Here is a 27,125-nt window from a genome sequence, read left to right on the forward strand (position 1 = left end):
ACTTAACAAAAAGATAAATAACCCCATCATAAAATGGGCAAAGGACTTGAATAGACATTTCACCAAAGAGGACATTCAGATGGCCACCGACACATGAAAAGATGCTGACATCATTAGCAATCAGACAGACACTAATCTAAACCACAGTAAGATACCATTTCACTCCCACTAGGGTGGCAAAGATTAAACAAAACAAAACAAAAGAGAAAATAACAAAAGTTGGTGAGGATATGAGGAAATTGGAACACTTACCCGTTGCAGGTGGGAATGCAAAATGGTACAGCCATTATGGAAAACAGTATGGTGGTTCCTCAAAAAACTAAAACTAGAATTACTTTGTGACCCAGCAATTTCAGTCCTAGGTATATACGCAAAAGACTTGAACACAGACACTCAAAGAGACACTTGTACACCAATGTTCATTGCAGCACTATTCGCAATAGCCAAAATATGAAAACAACCTAAATGCCCATCAACAGATGAATGGATAAAGAAAATGTGGTACATGAGTTGGAATCAACTCGACGGCAGTGGGTATATACAATGGAATACTACTCAGTCAGTAGGAGAAATGAAGTCTTGATACATGCTACAGTATGGATGGAGCTTGAAGACATTATATTGAGGGAAATAAGTCAATGACAAAAGGGCAAATATTGTATGAGCTCACTTATATAAAAAGACTAGAAAAGGCAAATGTATAGAAAACCAAGTTTATTAGTGGTTACCTGGGGTAGGAGGAAGGGGGAAAGGTGGAATTAACGGTGATGGAAATACCGTGTTGACTAAGGGTAGGGTTGCACAACTGATTATTGTAATTGCTGTCAGTAAGTTGTACACCTGTAAAAAGTTGAATTGGTACAAATTGTGTGATAGATAGGAGCCCTGGTGGCACGGTAGTTAAAGTGCCCAGCTGCTAACTGAAACGTGGGTGGTTTGAACCCACAAGCTGCTCCATGGGAGAAAGATGTGGGGCAGCCTGAATCCATAAAGATTACAGCCTTGGGAACCTCGTGGGCCTTTTCTAGTCTGTTCCATAGGGTTGCTATGAGTGGGAATTGACTCAACGGCTGTGGGTTTGGCTTGGGTTTTGGTGTGATAGATATACTTAAAACAACAACAACAAAAAGAGTAGCCGCTGAGGCTGCTTATGTACAATCAAAAGCCTCATGGAATTTGGTCTGTTGGCTTGGAGGTTTAAGGTCATGGTTTCATGGGACATCCCAGTTAATTGGCCTAATGTTTAGAGATTCTGTTCTACCTCCTAGTATGATGTGTAGTGCCTAGCATCTTAAAGCTTGCAAGTGGCCATCCAAGGCATAACGATTGATACCATTTATTGCCTGGAGCAAGAGAGGAAGAAGGAGAGTCAGGAATAGGAGGAGGATAGGGAATGCATGGCTAACTGTCTCCATGAACAACTGCCTCCTTTGCCAGGAGACCAGAAGAACTGGACGGTGCCCAGCTACTGTTACTGAACATTTTAATCTGAGATTCTATAGAAAAATTCTGATCAAAAGGGGGAAATGCAGAACAGAATTTCAAATTCTCATGTATTCCAGATTTCCTGGAGCCATGAAGGTTAGATGAACCCCAGAAACTATTGCCCAGAGATAATCTTTAAACCTTAAACCAAAAATGTCCCCTGAAGTCTTCTTAAAACCAAACAATAGTTTAGCTTAGATAGGTGCTGTCGAGTCAGTTCTGACTCACAGTGACACTACGTACAACAGAACGGAACGCTTCCCCGGTCCTGTGTCAACCTCACAATTGTTGTTATGCTTGAGCCCATTGTTGCAGCCACCGTGCCAAGCCACCTCGTTCAGGGTCTTTCTCTTTTTCACTGACCCTGAACTTAACCAAGCATAATGTTCTTCTCCAGGGTCTGATCCCTCCTGATAACATGTCTAAAATACATGAGCTGAAGTCTCGCTATCCTTGCTTCTAAGGAGCATTCTGACTGTACTTCTTTCAAGACAGATTTGTTCGTTCTTCTGGCAGTCCATGGTATATTCAATATTCTTTGCCAACACCATAATTCAAAGGCATCAGTTCTTCCTTATTCATTATCCAGCTTTTGCATGCATATGAGGCAATTGAAAACACCATGGCTTGGGTTAGGCTCACCTTAGTCCTTAAAGTGACGTCTTTGCTTTTTAACACTTTAAAGAGGTCTTTTGCAGCAGATTTGCCCAAAGCAATATGTCGTTTGATTTCTTGACTTCTGCTTCCATGGGCATTGATTATGGATCCAAGTAAAATGAAATCCTTCACAACTTCAACAATTTTCTCTGTTTATCATGTTGTTGCTTATTGGGTCAGTTTTGAGGATTTTTGTTTTCTTTATGTAGAGGTGTAATTCTTACTGAAGGCTGTAGTCTTCGACCTTCATCAGTTTAAGTGCTTCAAGTCCTCTTCACTTTCAGCAAGCAAGGTTATGTCATCTGCATATCGAAAGTTGTTAATGAACCTTCCTCCAGTCCTGATGCTGCGTTCTTCTTCATACAGTCCAGCTTCTCGAATTATTTGCTCAGCATACAGATTGGGTAAGTATGGTAAAAGGATACAACTCTGATGCACCCCTTTCTTGGCTTTAAACTGTGCAGTATGCCCTTATTTTGTTTGAATGATCGTCTCTTGGACTATGTACAGGTTCCTCATGAGCACAATCAAGATCCCTGGAATTCTCATTCATCACAATATTATCCATAATTTGTTATGACCCTCACAGTCAAATACCTTGGCATAGTCAATAAAACACAGAGAAATATCTTTCTGGTACTCTTGCTTTCAGCCAAGATCCATCTGACATCAGCAATGATATCCTTGGTTCCATGTCCTCTTCTGAATCCAGCTTGTATTTCTGGCAGTTCCCTGTCAATGTACTGCTGCAACCACTTTTGAATCATCTTCAGCAAAATTTTACATGTGTATGATATTAATGATATTGTTCGATAATTTCCACATTTTGTTGGGTCACCTTTTTTGGAATGGGCACAAATACGGATCTCTTCTAGTTGGTTGGCCGGCCATGTAGCTGTCTTCCAAATTTCTTAGCATAGACAAGTGAGCACCTCCAGTATTGCATCCATTTGTTGAAACATCTCAATTGGTATTCTGTCAGTTCCTGGAGCCTGGTTTTTCGTCAATACTTAACTAGTAAAAAATGTCTGCTTTGAGCATTATGCAATTTTAAGAGCTATCTATATGGGATCGAATTGACAACAGCAACTTGAAAAATTAGATAGGAACCTTAGGGGGCATTGAGTTTATGTTATTGGGGGAGGAGCAACACAGAAAAGGAGGGCGAGAATGGTTATACAACTAGAAAAATGTAATCCATGTCGCTAAATGGTACGTGTAGAAACTGTTGTATTGGTGTATGTTTTGCTGTGTATATTCTCAGCAACAAAATAAATAAAATCTATCTATCTATCTGTCTGTCTGTCTGTCTATCTATCTATCTATCTATCTATCTATCTATCTATCTATCTATCTATCTATCTATCTATCTATCTATCATCTATCTATCTAAAAAGTCTGAGCCATGAGCCATCTGGGGCAAAGTTGAGAGAACTGGATTTGGGGAAGAAAAGGCTGGGGAGAATCTGCACTGCTTCTCATATTGGAAAGAATCTGGCCTGGATCTGGAGGGGGCCAGGGGGTAGAAACAGGACTGACGGGCGGAAGTTACCAAGGCAAATTTTACTGAAACAGAAGAACTCACTAAAGTCTGCTGTGGCTCCTGCTGCCCCCACCCCAGGCACACTGAGACTTAATTCCCCTTGGTGCCCCTCCCCCAGCCCAGCCTCCAAGAAGCCCTTTCCAGGCTAGAGGAGCGGGCTGGCCATACTCTTGTCACTCTTGCCAGGGGACTGAGTACTCCAGAGGGCTGCCAACATCTTCCCTCTCTGGTTCCCAGGCTGCCTCTTCTCGTAGTGATGCTTCGTCCTGAATGGGACCTGCCAGGCATCCATGCATGAGAGCTGTGCTGGGGATCCCTGCCCTGGGTGAGGTGGACAGCTGAGGCTCCTGTCAGTTCTGAATAAAAGCCCTGGGAGGCCCTGTGCAGGGAAGGGCCCTGGGGAACCAGCTTTGCAGAAGACAGCGCCAGGGTGTGCAGGAAGAGAAGCTCCTGGGCCTGGTGCAGCTGATTGCTGAAGAGGCCCAGGTGCCTGAGACAGAGCAAATGGGGGTGGGTGGGAGGAAGGATGGGGTGTGCAGGGGGTGGTGCTGGGAAGGACAGCTGCAGGTCTGGGGGAGCAAGGAGATGTGTCCACCCCACACTGTCTCCCTAGGTCCAGGGCTCGATTTGGAGCCTGCTGCCCTCTCAGCTCGGCGATCACCCCCAGATGGAACAAAAACAAAGTGAATATCATGGGCATCTGGGAATCCTGAGCATTCCCTCAGAGGCCACACCGACCGGTGGCATGAATGGGTCTATACCCAAAAACCCAGTGCCATTGAGTAATTCTGACTCATAGCGAGCCTATAGGACAGAGTAGAACTGCCCCATAGAGTTTCGAATGGGTCTATAAAAAAAAAAAAAGGTCTATAAGAGAGTGCAAATGAGAGAGGCTTAAAAAAAACCCCAGCTTGTCAGCAATAATCCTCTCCTGCTCAGCTCTCTCTCTGCTGGGGTCCAGGCTGCCTCACAGGGAGATAATTTACCTCTAAGAGGCTTTATGATTCCTGTTGCCCTCTAAGGGGCTTGAACACAAGTGTCTGCTGCTTAACTTGGTACTCTGTGGTGTCCCATCACCTCTGCTGCTCCCCACCCCACTGCCGCCCCACATTCTGTGGGGAGAGGAGCCTTCAGCCAGGTCAGCCTCTGTCTTGGATGCTGTTTTTCTCTCTTTCTATCTCTCTCCCTCATTTCCCCACACCTTCCCACTCCTGCCAGTGTCCCCCCCCATTCTCCTTCCCTGGCCCCAGCTCCATGGTATGAGGGCCTCACAGAGGCAGGAGGAGGCTTGAAAGGCGGGACTGCTGGGTGCTTAGGACTGGGGTCTCCACCCCCTTCCCACCTGTGCCTTACTTAGATTTCACAAATGAAAATATAGGATGGCCAGTTAATCTGAATTTCAGATAAACAACAAATAATTTTTTAGTATAAGTATGTCCTAAATATTTGCAATAATTTTTTATGTAAGTATGTCCCAAATAGTGCATACTAAAAAATTATTTGTCATTTATCTCAAATTCAGATTAACTGGCTGTCTTGTATTTTATCTGACAACACTAGTCTGGTTCCTTTCTCCTGCCCCTTGAGCATCTCCCTGGCTGGGAGGACACGGTCCCAAATCCTGGTCCCAAACATCTTGTAAATAGAACAATGGCCCCACTTCTCAATGAAGCTGAGGACAACCATGATAACTGAAGGTCTTTAGGGAGCTGCAGTGATTATTGCCATCATTCTCTAGGAAGGATATATACCTAAGAAATATGTAGGCATCCGTTTATAGATTACAGAAGTGAGGTCCAGAGAGATGGATTGACTGGCCCAAGGTCACACAGCATGCTGCTGGCAGAGCAGGGCCTGGTCTGAGGCCCCTGACTCCTTGTATGGTGCTCTCCCCTTCTGATGCACTTCTTTGGGAAAGGGTGGGGGTGGGGCAGTGGCCAAGGCTGAGGAGAGGGGTGCTCTGCCTGGGACAGACCCAGGCTCCCATATCTGTCTCAACTTCCCTCCCTCTGGCCCCTAATTCCCCTGCCTGTCTCAAGCCTCATGCAGCCAACCAGCATCCTCTCTTGAGCTCATCCCGGTGGAACCTGTGGCTCCGCTAGCTAAATTAATTTCAAACAGAGAGCGCACAGGTCTGGAAGCTGTAGGTGGAAGCTCATACAAATGACTTTGGGAGAGCTGGGCTCACCCCTGCTGCTCTGAGCAATGTCCTAGGGATTAATGGGTTCAGAGATGGTTGGATCCCTGGGGGACTAGGCCTGGATTATCCCTCATTGTCTCAAAGCCAAGGGCCTTCATTTGCTCAGAAACAGAGAAGATGACTATGGTTTTAGTTGCAGCTCTTCTGTATGACCTTGTGCAAGTCGCTTGCCCTCTCTGAGGCTCAGCATCCCCTATGGGACACACTAGATTATATCTCAGGATCCTTCCAATGCAGCGTCTTAGTGAGCCTAACTTGTCATCTGTTAATTTGAATCCACGACCAGTAAGCTGAGGCCAGAGATAGTGGCTCCTTCTGCTTTGTGCTTCTCCTACCTCTCTGTTGTGCTTAATAAAGACATGTTAGTTGTTGGAGAAAGAGAAAGGAGATGTGGTCATTCAAAGCACAGCTTGGAAGCCCTCCCTCCTTCATGAAGCTCTGCCTGAAGCTCTCAGGAAGCTGAGTTCCTTTCTCCTCTGTTTTGGCTCCCAGTGAACTTAAGCTTTGATTTGACTGCGTTTCCCTCTGGCTTATTTGCAAGTCTGCGAGGCAATCAAGACCTGGTTAAGGGTCTCAACTGCCTGCTGCGGCCCCACTGTGCATACCTGAATGGGCATGGGCCTTCCCCAAATATGCTGAACATTTACCCCCGTGCTAGCTCCCCTTGCCTAGGGGGCAATGGTGGTTCAGTGGTAAAATTCTTGTCTTCCACGAGGGAGACCTGGGTTTGATTCCTGGCCAATGCACGTCATGTGCAGCCACCACCCGTCTTATAGTGGAGGCTTGTGTGTTCCTATGATGCTGAACAGGTTTCAGCAGAGCTTCCAGTCTAAGATAGAATCGGAAGAAAAGCATGGCGATCTACTTCCAAAAATCAGCCAATGAAACCCCATGAATTACCAGGGTCCGATTCCCAACTAACCACAGGAATGGCCCAGGACTGGGTGGGGGCCAACTTGAAGGGAGCTAACAACAAGAAGTTCCCCTTGCCTGTAATTGCCCTGTTCTCCTTTGTGTCCTAATTTGTAGCTGCTCTTCCTTTAAGATTCAGCTCAAACCTCTTTGTGAAGCCTTCTGACTCCTCCCACCCCATCAGCCCCACCTCATCAGCGACTTGGTTACTTCCTTCTCCTGTCCCAAGGGAGGGCTTGTCTGTATTATATATACAAAAATAGCACTTACTATATGGCAGGGTATTCATCTATTCCCCATCTCTCTCACTCAGCCAGGAGCTCCTCAAGGACACGGATATGTTCTATTCATCTGTCCGTCTCCAGCTCCCAATACACACAGAGGATGCTCCCGGCTCCTTCTCTTCCTCCATGTCTCAGCTTTAATGTCCGCTTCTCAGCAAGCCTTCCCTGGCCACCCATTTGGAGAAGATTCTCTTTGTTATTCTCTATTACAGTACCCTGTTTATTTCCTTCATGGAAAAATCATGATCCTCAATTTAAATACAAATGGATTGTTGCTTTCTGTCTCCCTCTCTAGAATATAAGCCCTGGTGGCTTTTTCTTGTTCCGTGTTGACCTCCAGTACTCAGAACAGAGTCTGGCACCCAATATGCACTCCAGAAAGTCTACTGAGTGAAGGAGCGACTGCAGTGCCTACCAAACATCTATTGCTTTGCCAGGCCACTATCCATCTCCTCTCCTTCTGGTGGCAGCACAGTGCTTATCCTTTGGGGAACATCTCTTCCTGTCTTTCAGTTCACATCCCTGAATGGATCTGACCTCTTCCAAAGTCACAGAGCCAGGCTCACAACCTCGGGCTGGCCCACCAGAGCATGACTTCTCCCTGACCAGGAATGGGCAGGGGCCCAAGCTATTCCAAGGACACCCCATCCTGGGACAGTTGCTGTCAATTCGAGGGCAATAGGCAATGGGTAGATAAGGAGGTGTGGGAGCTGTCTTTCCACTGGCAGAACGCTAATGGGGTAGGATGTAAGCCTGGTCTGCCAGTGGGAAAGACTGTCTGGGAAGGATGCCCACAAGAGGGAAGCTGTGCCAGGAGCTGGAGAGAGACGGATTCCTGACAGCATTGTTGAAGCACCTGGATTCAGATGTGCCTGAAGCTACCCTTAGACTTTCCAGCTACATAAGCCAACACTTTCTTTTTTCTGCTTAAGCTGATTTGAATTATAGTTCAATATTACAACTGGGAAAGTCTTCATTAATACAGATTGGAAAAGAATCTTAAATCATCTTTTTATTCTCATCTAGCATCTAACAGGCCTGGCAGGTAGTAGGTACTCAGTAAATATTTTGAGTGAATAAATGCCTATAAGCACTTTAAGGGGATGAAGAGTGTCTAATTCACTTTTTAAAAAATTCCTTTTTGTACCCAGATAAATGCCCACTACACATTACGTATGCAAATGTTGATCCTAGTTGGACGGAGTTCATCTTTCATTCTCTTCTATTAATTCTCTGTGCCTACGCCTGCATCTCCCTCTCTCCTGAGGGCTCCCCAGTTCTCATTCTCTTTCTCCTTTCAGTTAATAATTGCAGTGGCTTGCAATTTATCACCCAGACTAGGTCCATGTCCTAAGTTCCAAAATAACCTGGGAAAAGAGTGAATACTAATAAATAAAATCATAGGTGTGGTGTGTACAAGAGCTGATGGAGTTACTGGTAGTCCCTGACTCATGACGGGGTTCCTTTCCAAAGACTCTGTTTTAAGTCATCTCTGACCTAAGTCGAATACTTCATTTTTTTTTTTCATTATTATTGCCTTTTTTTTTTTTTAAAATCAGTATCTTTATAAATTCGGCAGTGTTGACCAGTAAATCATAAATTGGAACATCTGAGAATGAACATCTGAGAATGATAGCATCAGCAAATTACACACTGCAACGTATCGTAAGATGTACAAAAAGAAACAAACAGAAAAATGACAGTCGTAAGTGTGGTTCATCGTAACTCTAATACGTCGTAAGTTGGGGACTACCTGTATTCACCTATCCAAGTTGCTTAGACAAGCTGCTCAGTTTCACATTACACTTGAGAGAGGGGAAAGGAGCAGAAGGCCTAAAAAAGTTCCCCTGTTTCTGCCTCAATCTGCATTGCCTTGGGAAGTAGCTACAATGGGGAGAGTGCTCTTGTCTCCCTGGAGTTCTACTAGTGTTGGGAGCTGACCAGCCATTAAAAAGAAAACTTTTTATCATCAAAATTTTTCAAAAATATACAAAAGCAGAGACAATGTATAATGATTTGTCATATACCCATCAGCCAGCTTCGATAAACTCATAGCCAATCTTATTTCATCTCTATACCTACCCACTTTCTCCCTACCCTCCCCTGCCACCCAGTTATTCTGAAGCATATCATTTTATATGGAAGCATTTTAATAAGCATTTCTAGGTGATAAAAACTCTTCAGAAACCATAACCATAGCACCAATATCATACGGTGGCAGATTGCTACTGGCTTCCAAGTAGTCACACTCTTGTGAAGTCCCCTCCCACATCGGCTCTGGGCTTGACCGTGTCATTTGCTTTGGCCAGTGGGGCAATAGCAAATATAGTGGTAGGCAGAGGTTCAGAAGGCCCTTGCTCAGTGGGGCCTTACCTCCCCTGCTGATTGCTGTGAAACCTTACACCACCAAGTGCGGGTGTACGGGACCTTGAGACACCACATGGAGCTAGTCTACATATGAGTGATCCCAGCCAAGACCATGCGGGACAGAGTGAGCCTCCCAGCTGAGACCTGGCCAAACTGATGATCACGGAATCACGATCCAGCAGAACAGTTACAGATTTAAGTTACTAAATTCTGGGGTGGTTTGTTACACACCAATAGCCACTCAATGCATGCATACACTGAAGAACGAACTCCTTCATTTCAGCAACTCAGAGCTCAAATTTCCTTGTTTTATCACTGTGTTTTCTTTTGCAGTTTTTTAAAAAAATCAGGACCCAATAAGGCCTGTATGTTTTGATTGATTGCGATATCTCTTAAATCTCTTTTAATCTCCAGTTTCCACCTCTAGTTATTTTTTTTCTCTTGGAATTTATTTTGTGAAGAAACTGGGTGCTTTGTCCTCTGTATTTTCACACAATCTGATTTTGTTGCACGCTGTGGTGCCATTTAACATGTCCCTCTGTCCCAAACTTTCCTAAAAATAGGCAGCTAGATAGATATGGAAGCTTGATCAGATTTATTTTTGGCAAGGCCACTACATAGGTGATACTGTGTTCTTCCATCAGGAAGTATACCACGTCTGGTTGTCTTCGGTCATGTGAGTAGGCCTTGCCGACCATTGCCTAGATTCACTAATTCATTAGTTGTTACAAAATGATACTGTGATCAATTCTTTGTTCATCAGCTGTGATACTTATGTAAAACGAAATTTTCCCTTATAAAGTATTTGGTTACCCAGTGGTACCATTTGTATAGAAAACTCATTGTCGTCAACTTGATTCTGACTCATAGTAACCTTATAGGACAGACTGGAACTGTCCCAGAAGGGTTTCCAAGGCTGTAAATCTTTACAGAAGCAGACTGTCACATTCTTCTCTTGCAGAGAGGCTGATGGGTACAAATTGCCGAGCTTTTAGTTAGCAGCTAAGTGCTTAACCACTGCGCCACCAGGGCTCCTTTTGTAGAGGAAAGGCAAGATAACATTTTGATGTTTTTAAAATGCATTATAGTTATTTTCCTTATTGCTGTTAAAATTGTACCATCTTTGACCAGTGGGAACCTATTCAAGTTGGCTCCTGAGTCATTTTGACATAAACCCAGAAATCTTTGATAATGTTTGATAGCTTTCTTATTTCTGGTATAGAGATATCTCAAGGTTGTCTTGTACTTTTCCTTTCCTGGTCTGAGAATCAGCCATTTCTCCAAGGATACTTGGTTCTGTTTGACACAGTTACACATGATGTCTCATGGGTTAACTCTGATGGAAAAACTTTGCTTGGATTTTTTTGTCAGAAAAAAAAAAATGCCCCCAAATTTCTAGAAGGCCAAGGAGCTTGGCGTAGATAGGTGGCTTTTCCTAAAGGAAGTCTGAATAATTCTATCAGGTAAAAGCGTATCATTCTTCTGTTTGCAAAAAGAAACAGTCAACAGAGATGAAGTGGTTCTTAGCAGACCACTTTTTTCCATATCGAAGAAGAAATCTTACTTTTGTAAATGTATGAGCCAAAGAAAGTGTGATTTCAGGGCTGGTTGATTGCATGTGTTGGAGATTCAAAGATGTACAGGCAAGTCTTGAAGTCTAAGTCCTGTCTGAAGCCCTTGGACCTAAATCATAGAGTGTACACAATCAACCTGGGAAGGCAGAGCTGTGCACTAGGGGGCAGAGACCCTTTGGGGTCACACTACACCCGAGTCAGAATCCTGTTTCTCTTACTAATACCTGGCAGTTAGCTTTTCTAAGCCCCCATTTCTCACCTGAGGAAGGGAGATAACCAAACTACTTCAAAACATGTTTTGAAGATTAAATGAGATGGCCTGGTAGGGACAACGACAGCTGCTCAGCCTGAGATTCTTGGTCTTTTCTCCAGTCTAAAGCGTGTGTCAAAAAGATGTGTCACTTCTCTCAGGAGACCAAGGGGGAAAGGCAGTAGGAGAACTTTGCCCATCACCTCTGGGTTCCCGTTGTGGGTAAAATTGCATCCCCCCCAAAAAGATATGTTGAAATCCTAACCTCTGGTACCTCTGAATGCTATCTTATCTGGAAATAGGGTCTTGGCAGATGTAATTAGTAGGTCAACATGAGGTCATACTGGAGAAGAAAAGCCAAACCCACTGCCGTCCAGTCTATTCCCACTCCTAGTGATTTCCAAGGTTGGGTTTCCAAGATTGTGAATCTACTGAAGCAGACTGCCACATCTTCCTCGCTCAGAGCGGCAGGTGGGTGGGCTCAAACCACCAACCTTTTGGTTAGCAGCTGACCTACTTACTGAACCACTGCATCACCAGGGCTCCTCTACTGGAGTAGGGTGGGTCCTAATCCAATATGGCTGGTGTCCTTATAAAAAAAGAGGCGAGACAGACAGACAGATATGAAGGGCAGCAGCCCTGTGATGATGGAGGCAGAGACTGAAGTTCTGTTGCCACAAGACAATGAATGCCCAGGGTTAAAGGAGCGTTCCCTGGCACCTTTGGAGAGAGCACGGCCCTGCTGACACGCCTAATTCAGAATGTTAGTCTCCAGAACTGTGAGAGAATAAATTCTCATTGTTTCAAACCACCCATTTTGCGGTACTTTGTTAAGGCAGCCACAGCAAATTAATACAGTTCCCAAAATTTGTCCCCCAGGCTCCCACCCCCTCCCCCAATGTGGGGTTCAGCGGGGCCTGAGATTTATTCCCCCAGGGACTTTGGCTTTTTCAGGTTTTCCCTGACCACTGACCATCGATGATGAACTTGGTGACACCAACAATAGTAATTAAAGATAACATTGACTGAGCACTTTCCATGTGCCCAGCTCTGTTCTAAGTGTTATACAGGTGTTTCTATTTGTTCGAGTCACTGTTGTCTGTCCTCTAGATTATTCAATAGTCTCCTAACCGGATTCCCTGCCTTCACTGTTGTGGCCCTGGGGTCTATCCTTTACAGACTACCCCAAGAGATTATTTATTGTGTTTTAACTGGAAGTTTACAGTTCATGTTAGTTTCTCATACAAAAATTCATACACACATTGTTATGTGACCCTAGTTGCTCTCCCTATAATTGACACCAAACTCCTCCTTTCCACCCTGGATTTCCCACGTCCGTTCAACCAGCTCCTGTCACTTTCTGCATTCTCATCTTGCCTCCAGGAGCTTCCCACAGAGTCTCATGTGTCTACTTGAGCTAAGAAGCACTCTCTTCATGAGTATCATTTTATGTCTTATAGTCCAGTCCAATCTTTGTCTGAAGAGTTGGCTTAAGGAATGGTTTCAGTTCTGAGCTAACAGAGAGTCTGCAGGGGATGTCTTCTGGGGTCCCTCCAGTCTCAGCCAGTCTGGTCTTTTTACTAGAATTTGAGTTCTGCACCCCACTTTTCTCCTGCTCCATCAGGAATTCTCTGTTGTGTTCCCTGTCAGGGCAGACATTGGTGGTAGCTGGGCACCATCTAGTTCTTCTGCTCTTAGGCTGATGGACTCTCTGGTTTCTGTGGCCCTTTCTGTCTCTTCAGCTAACATTTTCCTTTTGTCTTTGGTGTTCTCCATTCTCCTTTGCTCCAGGTGGGTTGGGCCCAATTGGTGCATCTTAAATGGCCACTTGCTAACTTTTAAGACCCCAGACGTCACTCACCAAAGGGTGATGCAGAACATTTTCTTAATAAAATTTGTTATGTCAATTGACCTAGATGTCCCCCAAAACCGTGGTCCCCAGACCCCCACCCCTGCTATTCTGTCCTTTAAAGTGTTTTGTCGTATTCAGGAAACTTCTTAGCTTTTGCTTTAGTCCAGTTGTGCCGACTTCCCCTGTATTATGTGTTGTCCTTCCCTTCATCTAACATAATTCTTGTCTACTGTCTAGTACTATCTCCTTGTAATCATCAAAGAATATTTTCTTCTGTGTTTAAACGTTTTCTTGAGTTCTTATAATAGTGGTCTCATACAATATTTGTTCTTTTGTGACTGACTAATTTCACTCAGCATAATGCCTTCCAAATTCATTCATGTTATCATATGTTTCAAATATTCATCATTGTTCTTTATTGTTTCGTAGTATTCCATTGTGTGAATATACCATAATTTGCTTATCTATTTGTCTGTTGATGGGCACCTAGGTTGTTTCCATTTTTTTGCTATTGTGAACACTGCTGCAATGAACATGGTTGTGCATATATCTATTCATGTGATGGCTCTTATTTCTCTAGGATATATTCCAAGGAGTGGGATTGCTGGATCGTATAGTAGTTCTGTTTCTAGCTTTTTAAGGAAGCGCCAAATTGATTTCCAAAATGGTTATACCATTTTACATTCAGACTAGCAGTGTATAAGTGTTGCAGTCTCTCCGCAACCTCTCCAACATTTATTAGTTTGTGTTTTTTTGATTAATGCCAGTCTTGTTGAGATGAGATGGTATCTCATTGTAGTTTTGATTCACATTTCTCTAAAGGCTAATGATCATGAGCATTTCTTCATGTATCTGTTAGCCACCTGAATGTCTTCTTTGATGAAGTGTCTGTTCATCTCTTTTGACTATTTTTTAATTGAGTTATGTGTGTTTTTGTTGTTGAGGTTTTGCAGTATCTTGTAGATTTTAGAGATTAGACAGTGATCGGATTTGTTGTAGCCAAAATTTTTTTCCCAGTCTGTAGGTTGTCTTTTTACTCTTTTGGTGAAGTCTTTGGATGAGTGTAAGTGTTTGATTTTTAGGAGCTCCCAGCTGTCTAGTTTCTCTTCTGGTGTTTGTGCATTGTTAGTAATATTTTTATTCTGTCTATGCCACGTGTTAGAGCTCCTAGTGTTGTCCTTATTTTTTCTTCTATGATCTTTATCGTTTTAGATTTTTTATTTAGGTCTTTGATTCATTTTGAGTTAGTTTTTGTGCATGGAGTGAGGTATGGGTCTTGTTTCATTTTTTTTGCAGATGGATATCTAGTTATGCCAGCACCATTTGTTAAAGAGACTGTCTTTTTCCCAATTAACGAACTTTGGGCCTTTGTCAAATATCCACTTCTCATAGGTGGGTGCATTTATGTCTGGATTCTCAATTCTGTTCCACTGGTCTATGTATCTGTTGTTGTACAAGTACCAGGCTGTTTTGACTACTGTGGCGGTATAATAGGTTCTAAAATCAGGTAGTGGGAGGCCTCCCACTTTGTTCTTCTTCTTCAATAATGCTTTACTTATCTGGGTCCTCTTCCCTTTCTGTATGAAGTTGTTGATTTGTTTCTGCATCTCATTAAAAATGCTATTGGAATTTGGATTGGGAATGCGTTGTATCTGTAGATGGCTTTGGGTAGAATAGACATCTTCACAATGTTGAGTCTTCCTATCTATGAGGAAGGTATGTTTTCCACTTATGTAGGTCTCTTTTGGTTTCTTGCAGTAGTGTCTTGTAGTTTTCTTTGTATAGGTCTTTATGTCACTGGTTTGATTTATTCCCAAATATTTTATGTTCTGGGGGGCTATTGTAAATGGTATTGATTTGGTTATTTCCTCTTTGACGTTCTCTTTGTTGGTGTAGAGGAATCCAGCTTATTTTTGTGTGTTTATCTTGTATCCTGATGCTTCTCTGAATTCTTCTATTAGTTCCAGTAGTTTTCTTGTGGATTCTTTGGAATTTTCTGTGTATAGGATCATATCACCTGCAAATAGAGATACTTTTACTTCTTCTTTACCAATTTGGATGCACTTTATTTCTTTTTCTAGCCTAATTGCTCTGGCTAGGACCTCCAGCACAATGTTGAATAAGAGTAGTGATAAAGGGCATCCTTGTCTGGTTCCTGTTCTCAAGGGGAATGCTTTCAGACTCTATCCATTTAGGACGGTGTTGGCTGTCGCCTTTGTATAAATGCCCTTCATTATGTTGAGGAATTTCCCTTCTATTCTTATTTGGCTGAGAATTTTTATCATGAATGGGTGTTGAACTGTGTCAAATGCTTTTTCTGAGTCAATTGATAAGATCATGTGGTTCTTGTCTTTTATTTATGTGATGGGTTACATTAATTGTTTTTCTAGGGTTGAACCATCCTGGCAAACCTAGTATGAATCCCACTTGGTCATGGTGAATTATTTTTTTGATATATTGTTGAATTCTATTGGCTAGAATTTTGTTGAGGATTGTTGCATCTACGTTCATGAGGGATATTCGTCTCTAATTTTCTTTTTTTTGTGGTGTCTTTACCTGGTTTTAGTATCAGGGTTATGCTGGCTTCATAGAATGAGTTTGAGAGTATTTCATCTTTTTCTACAGTCTGAAATACCTTTAGTAGTGGTAGTGTTAGCTCTTCTCTGAAAGTTTGGTAGAATTCTTCAGCGAAACCGTCAGGGCCTGGACTTTTTGTGTTGGTAGTTTTTTTACTCACCTTTTCAATCTCTTGTTATACGTTTATTTAGTTGTTCTACCTCTGTTTGCATTAGTTTTGGTAGGTAGTATGTTTCTAGAAATTTGTTCATTTCCTCTAGGTTTTCAAATTTTTTAGAGTACAATTTTTCATAGTATTCTGTTATGATTCTTTTAATTTCAGTTGGGTCTGTTGTGATATTGCCCATCTCATTTCTTTTTCAGGTTGTTTGTTTCCTCTCCTGTTTTTCTTTTGTCAGTTTGACCAATAGTTTATTGATTTTGTTGATCTTTCAAAGAACCACCTTTTGGTCTTGTTAACTCTTTCAATTGTTTTTCTATTTCATTTGATTCTGCTCTGATTTTTGTTATTTGCTTTCTTCTGGTGCCCAAGGGCTTCTTTTGTTGCTATCTTTCTATTTGTTTGAGTTATAGGGTTAATGTTTTGATTTTGGCCCTTTCTTCTTTTGGGATGTGTGCATTTATTGCTATAAATTGGCCTCTGAGCACTGCTTTTGCTGTGTCCCAAAGATTCTGGTATGATATGTTTTCATTCTCATTTGATTCTATGAATTTCTTTATTCTGTCCTTAATTTCTTCTATAACCCAGTAGTTTTTGAGCAAGGCGTTGTTCAGTTTCCATGTGTTTTGATCTTTTCTCCTTGCTTTTTCTGTTATTGATTTCTACCTTTATGGCTTTGTGGTCAGAAAAGATGCTTTGTAATATTTGGATGCTTTGGATTTTGTTAAGGCTTGCTTTATGGCCTAATATGTGGTCTATTCTGGAGAACGTTCCGTGTGCACTGGAAAAGAAAATATACTTGGCTGCTGTTGGGTGGAGTGTTCTGTATATGTCTATGAGGTCAAGTCGGTTGATTGTGGCATTTAGATCTTCCGTGTCTTTACTGACCTTCTTTCTGGATGTTCTGTCCTTCACTGAAAGTGGTGTGTTGAAGTCCCCTACTATTATTGTGAAGCTGTCTATTTTTTCAATGCTGTTAGAGTTTGTTTTATGTATTTCGGAGCCCTGTCATTGGGTCCGTAAATATTTCTTATGGTTATGTCCTCCTGGTATATTGATTCTTTAATCATTATACAGTGTCGTTCCTTATCCTTTATGGTGGATTTTACTTTAAAGTCTATTTTGTCAGAAATTAATATTGCTACTCCTGCTCTTTTTTGATTGTTGTTTGCTTGATATATTTTTTCTCATCCTTTGAGTTTTTGTTTGTTTGTGTTTTTAAGTCTAAGGTGTGTCTCTTGCAGGCAGTGCATAGACAGATTGTGTTTTGTGATCCATTCTGCCACTCTGTCTCTTTATTGGTGCATTTACCCCATTTACATTCAATGCAGTTATTGGATAAGTATTGATAGGTATCATTTTGATATCTTTTTTTCTTGTTGTTGACAGTTTCTTTGTTCCACTTTATTTTCTGTGCTGAGTCATTTTTCTTTATGTATTTTGTTTTCATCTTTTTCACTGTTGCTGGTTTTGTATTTGCCGAATCTTTTTCTTATTTTTTATTTTGATGTGTAGGATCGTTAGCCTCCCTTGTGGTTATCTTAATATTTACCTCTATTTTTCTAAGGTTTAAACCAAGCTTTTATTTTTTTATATTGCCTTGACTTCCTCTCCATATGGAAGATCTGTAACTACATTGTTTAGGACCTCTTTTTTGTTTTAGTGTTGTCATCTTTTACACGTTGACATTCTCTTTTTCCGTACTTTCAGCATTTTAGCTTTGATTTATTTTTGTGACTTCCCTGTCTGGGTTTATATCTGGTCACTCTGTCCTGTGTTCTAGTCTTGGGTTGTTATCTGATGTTATTGATTTTCTAACCAGAGGACTCCCTTTAGTGTTTCTTGTAATTTTGGTTTGGTTTTTGCAAATTCCATGAACTTCTGTTTCTCTGGAAATGTCCTAATTTTGCCATCATATTTGAGAGACAGTTTTGCTGGATATATAATTCTTTGTTAGCAATTTTTTTCTTCAAGGCTATATATATATCATCCCACTGCTTTCTTGCCTGCATGACTTCTGCTGAGTAGTCCAAGCTTAGTCATATTGACCCTTCTTTGTAGATGACATTTTGTTTATCCCTAGCTGCTCTTAAAATTCTCTCTCTATCTTTGGTTTTGGCAAGTTTGATTATAATATGTCTTGGTGACTTTCTTTTGGGATCTAGCTTGTGTGGGGTTCAATGAGCATCTTGGATAGATATTGTCTCATCTTTCATAATATCAGAGAAGTTTTCTGCCAAGAAATCTTCAACAATTCCCTCTGTATTTTCTGTTCCCCCTCCTCATTCTGGTACTCCAATCACTCATAGGTTATTCCTCTTGATAGAGTTCCACGTAATTCTTAGGGCTTCTTCATTTTTTTTAATTCTTTTGTCTGAGTTTTCCTCAAATAAGTTGGTGTCAAGTGCTTTATATTTAGTCTCACTAATTCTGACTTCCATTGCCTCAGTTGTGCTATGACTTTCTATTGAGTTGTCTACTTCTGAAATTTTATTGTTAATCTTCTGAATTTCTGTTTGCTCTCTCTCTATGGATTCTTGCAGCCTGTTAAATTTATCATTGTACTCTTCTATAATCTTCTTAAGTTCCTCTATTGATTGTCTGTGTGTTCCTTGGCTTGTTCTGCATTTTGCCCAATCTCCAGAAGAGTTCTGTATATTAATCTTTTGTATTCTACCTCTGGTAACTCCAGGAAATTATCTTCCTCTGGTAGATTTCTTGATTCTTTGTTTTGAGAGCTTACTGAAGCCATCAGGTCTGCCTCTTTATGTGAGTTGATATTGACTGTTCTCTCTGAGCCATCAATAAGTTATTATATTTATTTATTTTATGTTGGCTTACTGTGTCCTAGCTTCTTGTTTTGTTTTATTTCGATATGCCCAAATAGGCTGCTTGTGTGAGGTAGTTTGATTATTGGTGCCTTTGGAGCTTTAACATCCTGTCACCAGGTGGTTAGATTTGTTACTAAGTATGTGAGCCCAGAAGTCTGTTTACTCTTCTTGTATGGATTCAGCTCAGGTGTCCTGATAGTTGGTCACCAAGTGCGTGGTGTAGGCTCTTACTTACAGTCCGAGACAGGCAGGGGTGATTGGAGTAGGCACAGGCATCTGGGTGCAGTAGAGGGTTATGTGCTGAGCAAGGCAGAGGGCTGACAGCTGCCCCTGAGTGACTGGGAGGAAAGTATGTCCCTGTTCCCTAGAGTGTGTAGGTGGATGGGTTTTGCATCCAGATTTTTTTTTTTTTTAATGCTGTTGGCTTTAAGGACTGGGAGGCACCACTTATTCTTGGACCTGTGTTGCAGATGGCTAGGTGGTCTGGGTGGAGCCATTAGTCCTCAGTCCACTGATGTGGGTAGGTGAGAACCCTGCTTAATGGGCAGAGTGGTGTCAAATGTCACAAACCTGCCACTCCACCATATAACTGATACAGTGAAGTTAGGCTTCAGGTATATACCCTGTTGTACTTTGCTAATGAGGGGCTACACTGTTGACATGGGCCTACACAGGTCTATGCAGGGATAAAAGGCATTCAAAATCTGTGGACCCCTTATGCCTGGGCCTAGGCAAAGGAGCTATATTTGCCCTGATTTCCCAGCTTAGGGGAACTGGCAGATTATTTTTTCCTGTTTGTTAATTTGTTCCCTCTCTCAGGCCAGGGGAATGGCTCAGAGCACATGATGCACCCTACTTCTGGCCCAGGGGAAGTGGCAACTGGGATTCACTGGAGCTGGCCCAGAACCCAGTGCAGAGTGGGGAGGGAACAGGGCGAGAGGTTCTTCCAAAACAGGGTGTTTTTTGATCTGCATGATAGACGCACGTACTTATCTTTTGCTGATTGAGGGCTGTGACTCACTGGTTCTGGAGGCCTGCAGGGTGCCAGTACCCGCTGGGTCAGGTCTGGCAACTCCTCAGTGCTTCTGAACCATCTCTCCCTTCCCTGCCACTCAGTCCGATTCCTTAACTTTGCCTTTGATGTTCAGGGCTCCTAGATTGTCATATATAATCGATTTACTTGTTTTTTTCGGGTCTTTCTTGTAAAAGGACCATCGGAAGCGTCTGACTACTCCGCCATCTTGGCTCCTGCCTCCCAAGTGATTCTTTTAAAACCTAATTAGATCACGTCACTCTGCTTATGGTCTCCCAATGACTTTCTATCTTACTCTGAATGAAAGATAAACATATACACTTACTGGCCTCTCATCAGCTGACCCCTCACTACTTCTGATCTCATTTTTACCTTCTCCTTCCACTGTAGCTACACTGGTCTTGGCTAGTCCTCACATTTGTCAAGTAGCATGCCTGCCTTGTGGCCTTTGCACATGTTGTCCCATTTGCCTGAAATGCTCTCCTTTCCACCCCACTCTCTCACTTCCTTCAGTTTTCTGCTCAAATGTCACCACCTCGGTTGGGAGTTCCCTGATCAGTCTTAATAAAACAGCCCCTCATCCTGTCCATTTCTAGCCCCTTTTCACCTCTTTACTTTTCTTCATAGTATTTCCACCGCCTACCATATTATAAAAAAAACACTTACTTTTTTGTTATTGTCTCTCTCTACCCCCTAGGGAGCCCTGGTGGCAAAGTGGTTGAGAGCTATGGCTGCTAACCAAAAGGCCAGCAGTTCAAATCTACCAGTCACACCTTGGAAACCTTACAGGGCAGTTCTATTCTGTCCTATAGGGTCGCTATGAGTCGGAATCGACTCGACAGCAACGGGTTTGGTTTTTGGTTTGTCCACGCCCTAGAATGTAAACTCCATGAGAGCAGGGATTTTTATCTGTATCCCAAGCACATAAAACAGTGACAGGCACATAGCAGGTGATCAACAAATATTTGTTGAGTGTTGTTGTTAGATGCTATTGAGTCACTTCTGACTCATAGTAACTGTCTGTACAACAGAATGAAGCACTATCCTCACAATTGTTGCTGTGCTTGAGCTCGTTGTAACCACTGTGTCAATCTATCTCATTGAGGGTCTTCCCCTCTTTCACTGACTCTCTATTTTATGAAGCATGATGTCTTTTTCCAAGGACTAATTTAATAATCTCAACAACTCTATGAGGTGGGTATTATTATTTTTCCAATTTTACAGATGAAGAGACCAAGGCAAAGATATAAGCAATTTTAACCATCAATTTGCTCAAAATCACAAGCTAGTAAGTGGAAAGATGGGGTTGGTTTATCAGTCTGGCAAATAGGCACCAGTGCTGAGACTCTTCCCCACCTTCTTTTCCTTTCCTCCTCCCCTGCCGTGGTGTTTTACAGGGGATTCCTTTCTCATCTGCAGGATTTTACCCTGACTCCCTGACTGCTTCTCTGCCCTGGAATTTGGGCTGGACAAAGAAGGACACCTGGTGGCCCCCCTCAACTCCATGCCTCAGTAGCCAGCTACATGTATGCCACCTCCCAGGCTGGCCCAGAGAAAGGATTCTCCATTCTCACAGGGACTCCCCTGCTGACCACCGAAGAAGGCACTAAAGAGAAGATGAAAGACATTGACGGGGGAGAAGGCAGCCTCGATCATCTTTTGCCCCTCCTGAAAGATTTTCCATCTCTATCCCAGACACCTGGCATGCACAGGGATGGAGAGAGAGGAATCTGAACCAGGCAGCTTGACCGGGCTGATTCAACGCTACCATTTTTACAGGTCATGTGATAAGTGTGTGTTTGGCAGGGCTGGGTCAAACTGGTTGTGTTAACAATTTTTTGTTTGGCTTTTTGTTTTCATTGTTTAACATTTATTTTTAGATTTACATTTAGAAAAGTTTACTCTTTGTAGTGTACAGTTCTTTGGATTTGGGCAAACGCATAGAGCCGCCACCATAATCCAGATACAGAATATTTCGGTCCCTCCCCAAAATTCCCCACATTGTTGCTTTATGGTCAACCCCTCCCTCCAGGCTTCTCCCCTGGCAATCCCCGATCTGTTTTCCATCCATATACTTTTCCCTTTTCCAAAAAGTCATATAAAGGGAATTCTATCGGGTATAGCCTTTTGGGTCAGGCTTCTTTCACTTAGCAAAATGCATTTGAGATTCATGTCTGCTTTTGTGTGTGTCAGTAGTCTGTTCGTTTTCATTGTTGAGTAGTATTCCATTATGTGTCATTGTTGAGTAGTATTCCATTATGTGTCATTGTTGAGTAGTATTCCATTATGTGTCATTGTTGAGTAGTATTCCATTATGTGTATGCACCATAGTTTGACTATTCATTCACTCAATAGAGGACGTTTGAGTTGTTTCCAGTTTTTGGTAATTATGAATAAAGCTGCTGTAAGAGTTCACGTGCAGGTTTTTGTGTGAACATAAATTTTCATTTCTCTTGGGTAAATACCTAGGAGTGGGGTTGCTGGGTCAAGTGATAATTACTTTCCAGAACAGCTGTGCCACTTGTATCCCTATCAGTGATGGAGGAGACCTCCAACCTCATTAGTGCTTCGTATTGTCATTAAAAAGTTTTTAGTCATTCTAATAGGTGTATTGTGGTATATGACTAATGATGTTTTCATGTGCTTATTTGCCATTCCTATCTCTTCTTTGAAGGAGCCCTGGTGGTGCAATGGTTAAAGCACTCAGTTGCTGACTGAAAGGTTGGCAGATTGAATCCAGCAACTGCTCCTTGGGAGAAAAGATCTAGTGATAATCTTCCATAAATATTACCCGTAAAAACTCCATTGCCACTGAGTCGATTCCAACTCATACTGACCCTATAGGGCAGAGTAGAACTGCCCCATAGGGTATCCAAGACTATAAATCTTTATGGAAGCAGACTGCCACGTCTTTCTCCTGCAGAGCGGCTGGTGGGTTTGAACGCTGACCTTTCAGTTAGCAGCTGAGCATGTAACCACTGTGTACCCAGGGCTCCTTCCATAAAGATTACAGCTTAGGAAACCCTACGGGACAGTTCTACCCTGTTCTATAGTATTCCTATGAGTCGAATCTACTCAATGGCACATCACAACAACAACAACATATATTGCTAGTGAAGTGCCCAAATGCCCCATATCAAAATTGCTTCCTCATATTATTTGTGTTAAATTATTATACATCCCAAGAAGTTTACTCCCTTGCCCAAGGCATTGTCTAGACTAGAGCATTGTTCTAAGTTTGCTCCATCAAGAACCTTTGCTCAGTGTTGGGAAGGTTGGTGGGGTGTGGGTATTATCCATAACTAAGAACTCTAGCAATTGTTTTCTATATTTAGTAGCTGAGCAAATTCTTCAAGACTCCCCAGCCACTATCTTATTCCCCTAATTTTTTTTTTTTTTTAGAAATAAGAAAACTGAGGCCTAGAGAAGGGAAGCTTTTGCCCAAGACCCCACAAGCTAGAGGCTTCTGAATTTGATCAAGAACTTAAGTCAACTAACTTCGTTTCTAAAAAAGTCCCAAGCTCTCTCCACTATAGACCATAGGTGCTGTGTAAGATGCTAAAGACATGTACGTGGTCGATGATCCATGCGAAGTTTCTGGGGGAAATGAAAGCAATGCAGGGAAATGCTATGAAGAGAAGACATACTGGCGTGTGTTTCTGGGCTGCTGAGAATCCTGGAGGAGACAGAGATGAAAGATGGAGTCAGTTAAGCAGAGCTTCCTGGAGGAAGGGGACTCTTGGGTCCAGTTTTGAGGAAAGGCATGAAGTTTGTGTGCATCACTGTGGCTGGGTGAGTGGATTCCATCCCGAATGGGGTTGTGTATACTGAGTGTGCTCACAGTGTATGGGGAAATGGCTACTTTCCTCATCTGGTAATATATATGAGCTACTTACTGAAAGCTCAATGCAACATTGGTGGGTGAGTGGTAGAATTTTCCCCTTCCATATGGGAGACCTGGGTTTGATCCACGGCCAGTGCACCTCAGGCACAGTCACCACCCACCTGTCTTGTGTGTTGCTATGGTGCCGAACAGGTTTCAGTGAAGCTTTCAGACTAAGATGGACTGGGAAGAAGGGTCTGACAATCTCTTTCCAAAAAGGGAACCAATGAAAACCCTTATGAATCACAATGGTCCAATCCCCAACTGATCATGGGAATGGCACAGGGCCAGGCGGCATTTTGTTCTGTTGTGTATGGGGTCACCATGAGTCGAGGCTGATACACTAGCAGCTGACAACAACAACGACAACCCTGTAAAGCTCAAAGTGAGTTTTGGCTTGGAATAATTTGGTGGTGGGTTTCCAGCTCTAGCTTATCCCTGACTCTTTTTCGCCACGCTCGTCTCCTGGCCTCAGGTGGGGAGCACCTAGCTGCCCCTCCCTTGGTCCAAACTGCAGCTGCAGTGCTTAAATCCAGTGAGCAGCAAGCTTCTTGGACTTCTTCTAGTTGAAATCAATATTTGCTGAGAAGAATGCATCTTAATTTCAGCAGCCAGTTCTCCGGGTGAGAATTGCTCTAAAACAAACCTCCAAACCCACAGACTTAATGCGTCCTAGTGCGGTTGTTTAGTAAATCTCTCTGTACAGAGAAAAATCCATTACCTGACGGGGTAGGGGAGGGGGCATGGGGAGCAGAGCGAAGCCTCAGCAGCACCAATGGAGCTTAGAGCCCATGGGACCCAAGCAGGTCCTCAGCCATGTCCCTGTGCTCAGCCAGGACTTCCACAGCTTGCAGCAAGCTGGAGACGCAGCCGGGGTGTCACCGATAGACAAACGAGAAGTGGAATGAGACCCACTTCTCCCGTCTGCCTGGGGAAGTGTTTTCTAATCGCCAGCTGTCCCATTCTAAATCTACAAGGAGGCAATTGATTTTCTTTTCAGTAGGACTGGGGGAAAGCAATCATTTACCCCAGAACACCGGCTTTAATGAATCCGTGAAACATATGAGGTCACCCTGATTACATCTTCCCTGACAGCTTGGGATGGCTCCACAGCACTCCCAGGACTCACTGAATTAGGAGGTTTTCAGAACCCACATCCCTCCCCTGCTGCCTCCACTCTGCTGAGTCAGGTTGCATCTTGGAGCTTTCTACCTGGAAGGGCTAGGCCCAGCCTCCCACACAATATGGAGAGGAAGCCAGAGTCAAAGGAGAGAGCGTCACAACGACCTGAGTCAGAGTCCAGCTTTGTCACTTTCTAGCTGTGTGTCTTTAGGCAAGAAACTTAACCTCTCTGAGGCTCGGTTTCCTCAAGAATCCCTATACGGCAGAATTGTTGCCAGGATTCAAGGTGATATGTTTAAAGTATTAGGCTCATAGTTGGTGAGCAATGCAAGGTAGTGGTGATTGCCATTTTAGCAGCTCAGTTTCTCCTCTCTGCATTTTGAGCTGAATATTATTTGGATAGAGAAGGAGAAGGATGGAGCCACCATGGTTTGGAAACCAGCGGGAAATGGTCTTTCCATAGTCACATGCTAGAGATGAGAAATGAACTCAGCAGATGGGAGCCACTTCTGCGGGAAATGGTGGGGAAAGCATGTCCCTTTGCCTCAGAAGGCTGCATTAGAATCCTGGACAATTAGCTCCAAACTGGGACCTTACATGTTTAGCCCACCTCCTAATTTTACAGATGGAGCAACCAACACCCAGAGAAGGACAGCATCTTGCCTGAGGTCACACAGTCAGCTGGTAACTGTGCAGTCTCAAATCCAGGGCTGCAGACCCCAGGTCCCCAGGCTTTACTCCACTAGAAGTTTCCAACCCTTGCCTGCCTATTTCTGTGGTTGGCACAGGGCATCCAGCAGCTGGGAGGCAGCAGTCCCAATATTAAAGGGAGATGAAAGCTGAGGTGGTGTTGACGAAGGGGGAGGAGGGAGCAGGGAGAAAGAGGTATTTTTACCTTGAATTATTTTTATTAAATGCCACAACAGCTTCGCAGCACTTGGGATCTGAGTAGACAAATCAATGAAAATAATTATAGCGAACATCCTGCTTTCCCATTTCTCTCCCTCTTTCCACCCTCATAGCTCCCTTGGACTAACAGAGAGGCTGGCTAACTCAGCTCTGCACTCCAGCCGTGGGGTGGCAGTGGGGCTGCAGCCCCTTCTGACCTCTGCCTCCTCTCCATTGCATTTGCAGGCTGCTTGCCCTGATGCAAGTCTCAAGTCGTGGAGAAAGGAGCAGCTCCAGCAGCAGCTCCAGCAGCAGCAGCAGCAGGAAAAATGAACCAGAGATTGGAGAGATACCAGCAGCTCTTACAGGGACTTAGAAAGTGGGAAGAGGACTTTTATTCTTAGAACCATTTATGGCTTAGAAATAGACCTTCTGGCAAGATTTAAGTTTCTAGTCAGGTAACAAGATTATTCAAAGCCGCATGAATGAAGTCTGTAAGAGTTACTCATCCATCCCTTCCTCTCATTGTCCACCCATCCACCCATCCACCCATCCACCCATCCACCCATCCACCCATCCACCCATCCACCCATCCACCCATCCACCCATCCACCCATCCATCCATCCATCCATGCATCCATCATCCTTTTACCCATTCAAGGAGCATTTACTGAGAATCTACAAGAAATGACATTGTAGTAGAAAGGGTATGATAGTAGTCCTGATTCAAATTCCCCTTCTGCCATTTCAGAGTTATCTGTGAGTGCTGACACTTTCCATTTGCCCTCCAGATCTACTGTCCCCTCTCTGTGCCCTGAGAGGCTGACCTGTATGGACTGTATCCGTGGCTTCTTGCCCTGGCCTCTGGTTGGGTTTATCCCATGGACAGCACCAGCAGGTAAATAAGGACGGAGGAGAGAGATGTTGGATATTTAATCCTCCATTTCCTCCCTTATGGAGTCTTCAACCAAAGGTCACAGTTCCTGACAGGTGGCCCTTTCCACACAGCCCTTTCCATGTTTGAGTTCTGGGAATCTCCCTTTCAGGTAAAGGCACTCGTAGTTACCTGCCCTCAGATACTTCCACATTCCTTGTGATTTTCCTATACCCTGTCCATGCCTTAGCAAATAACCCTCTTATTAATAAGTTATTTCAATTCCAGAGTGCCATCAGCTTCCTGTTGGGACCCTGACTGATATACTGTGTGACCCTGGGTAAATTATTTGATCTCTTTGAGTCTCAATTTCTCCACAGGTAAAATGGAGGTATAAAATCTTGCAGGTTTATTGCAGCTCAGGGACGATGAGTGACTTGCCCAAGGTTGCACAGCTGGTTAAGAAGCAGAAATGGGAGGTGAAGCCAGAGATAACTAGGCCAAAGCTTAACCTCTTTGCTCTCTGCTAGAATCTGGGGCCCTGTGGTGGTGGCCTTGGAGAGTCTGGAGTCAATGGCAAGAGAGGGTCATATTAGTAGATCAGTGCTCCACCTCCAGCTTCTCAGGACTCTC

Source organism: Loxodonta africana, chromosome 18 (assembly GCF_030014295.1).
Source record: "Loxodonta africana isolate mLoxAfr1 chromosome 18, mLoxAfr1.hap2, whole genome shotgun sequence".
In the NCBI taxonomy this organism is placed as follows: Eukaryota; Metazoa; Chordata; class Mammalia; order Proboscidea; family Elephantidae; genus Loxodonta; species Loxodonta africana.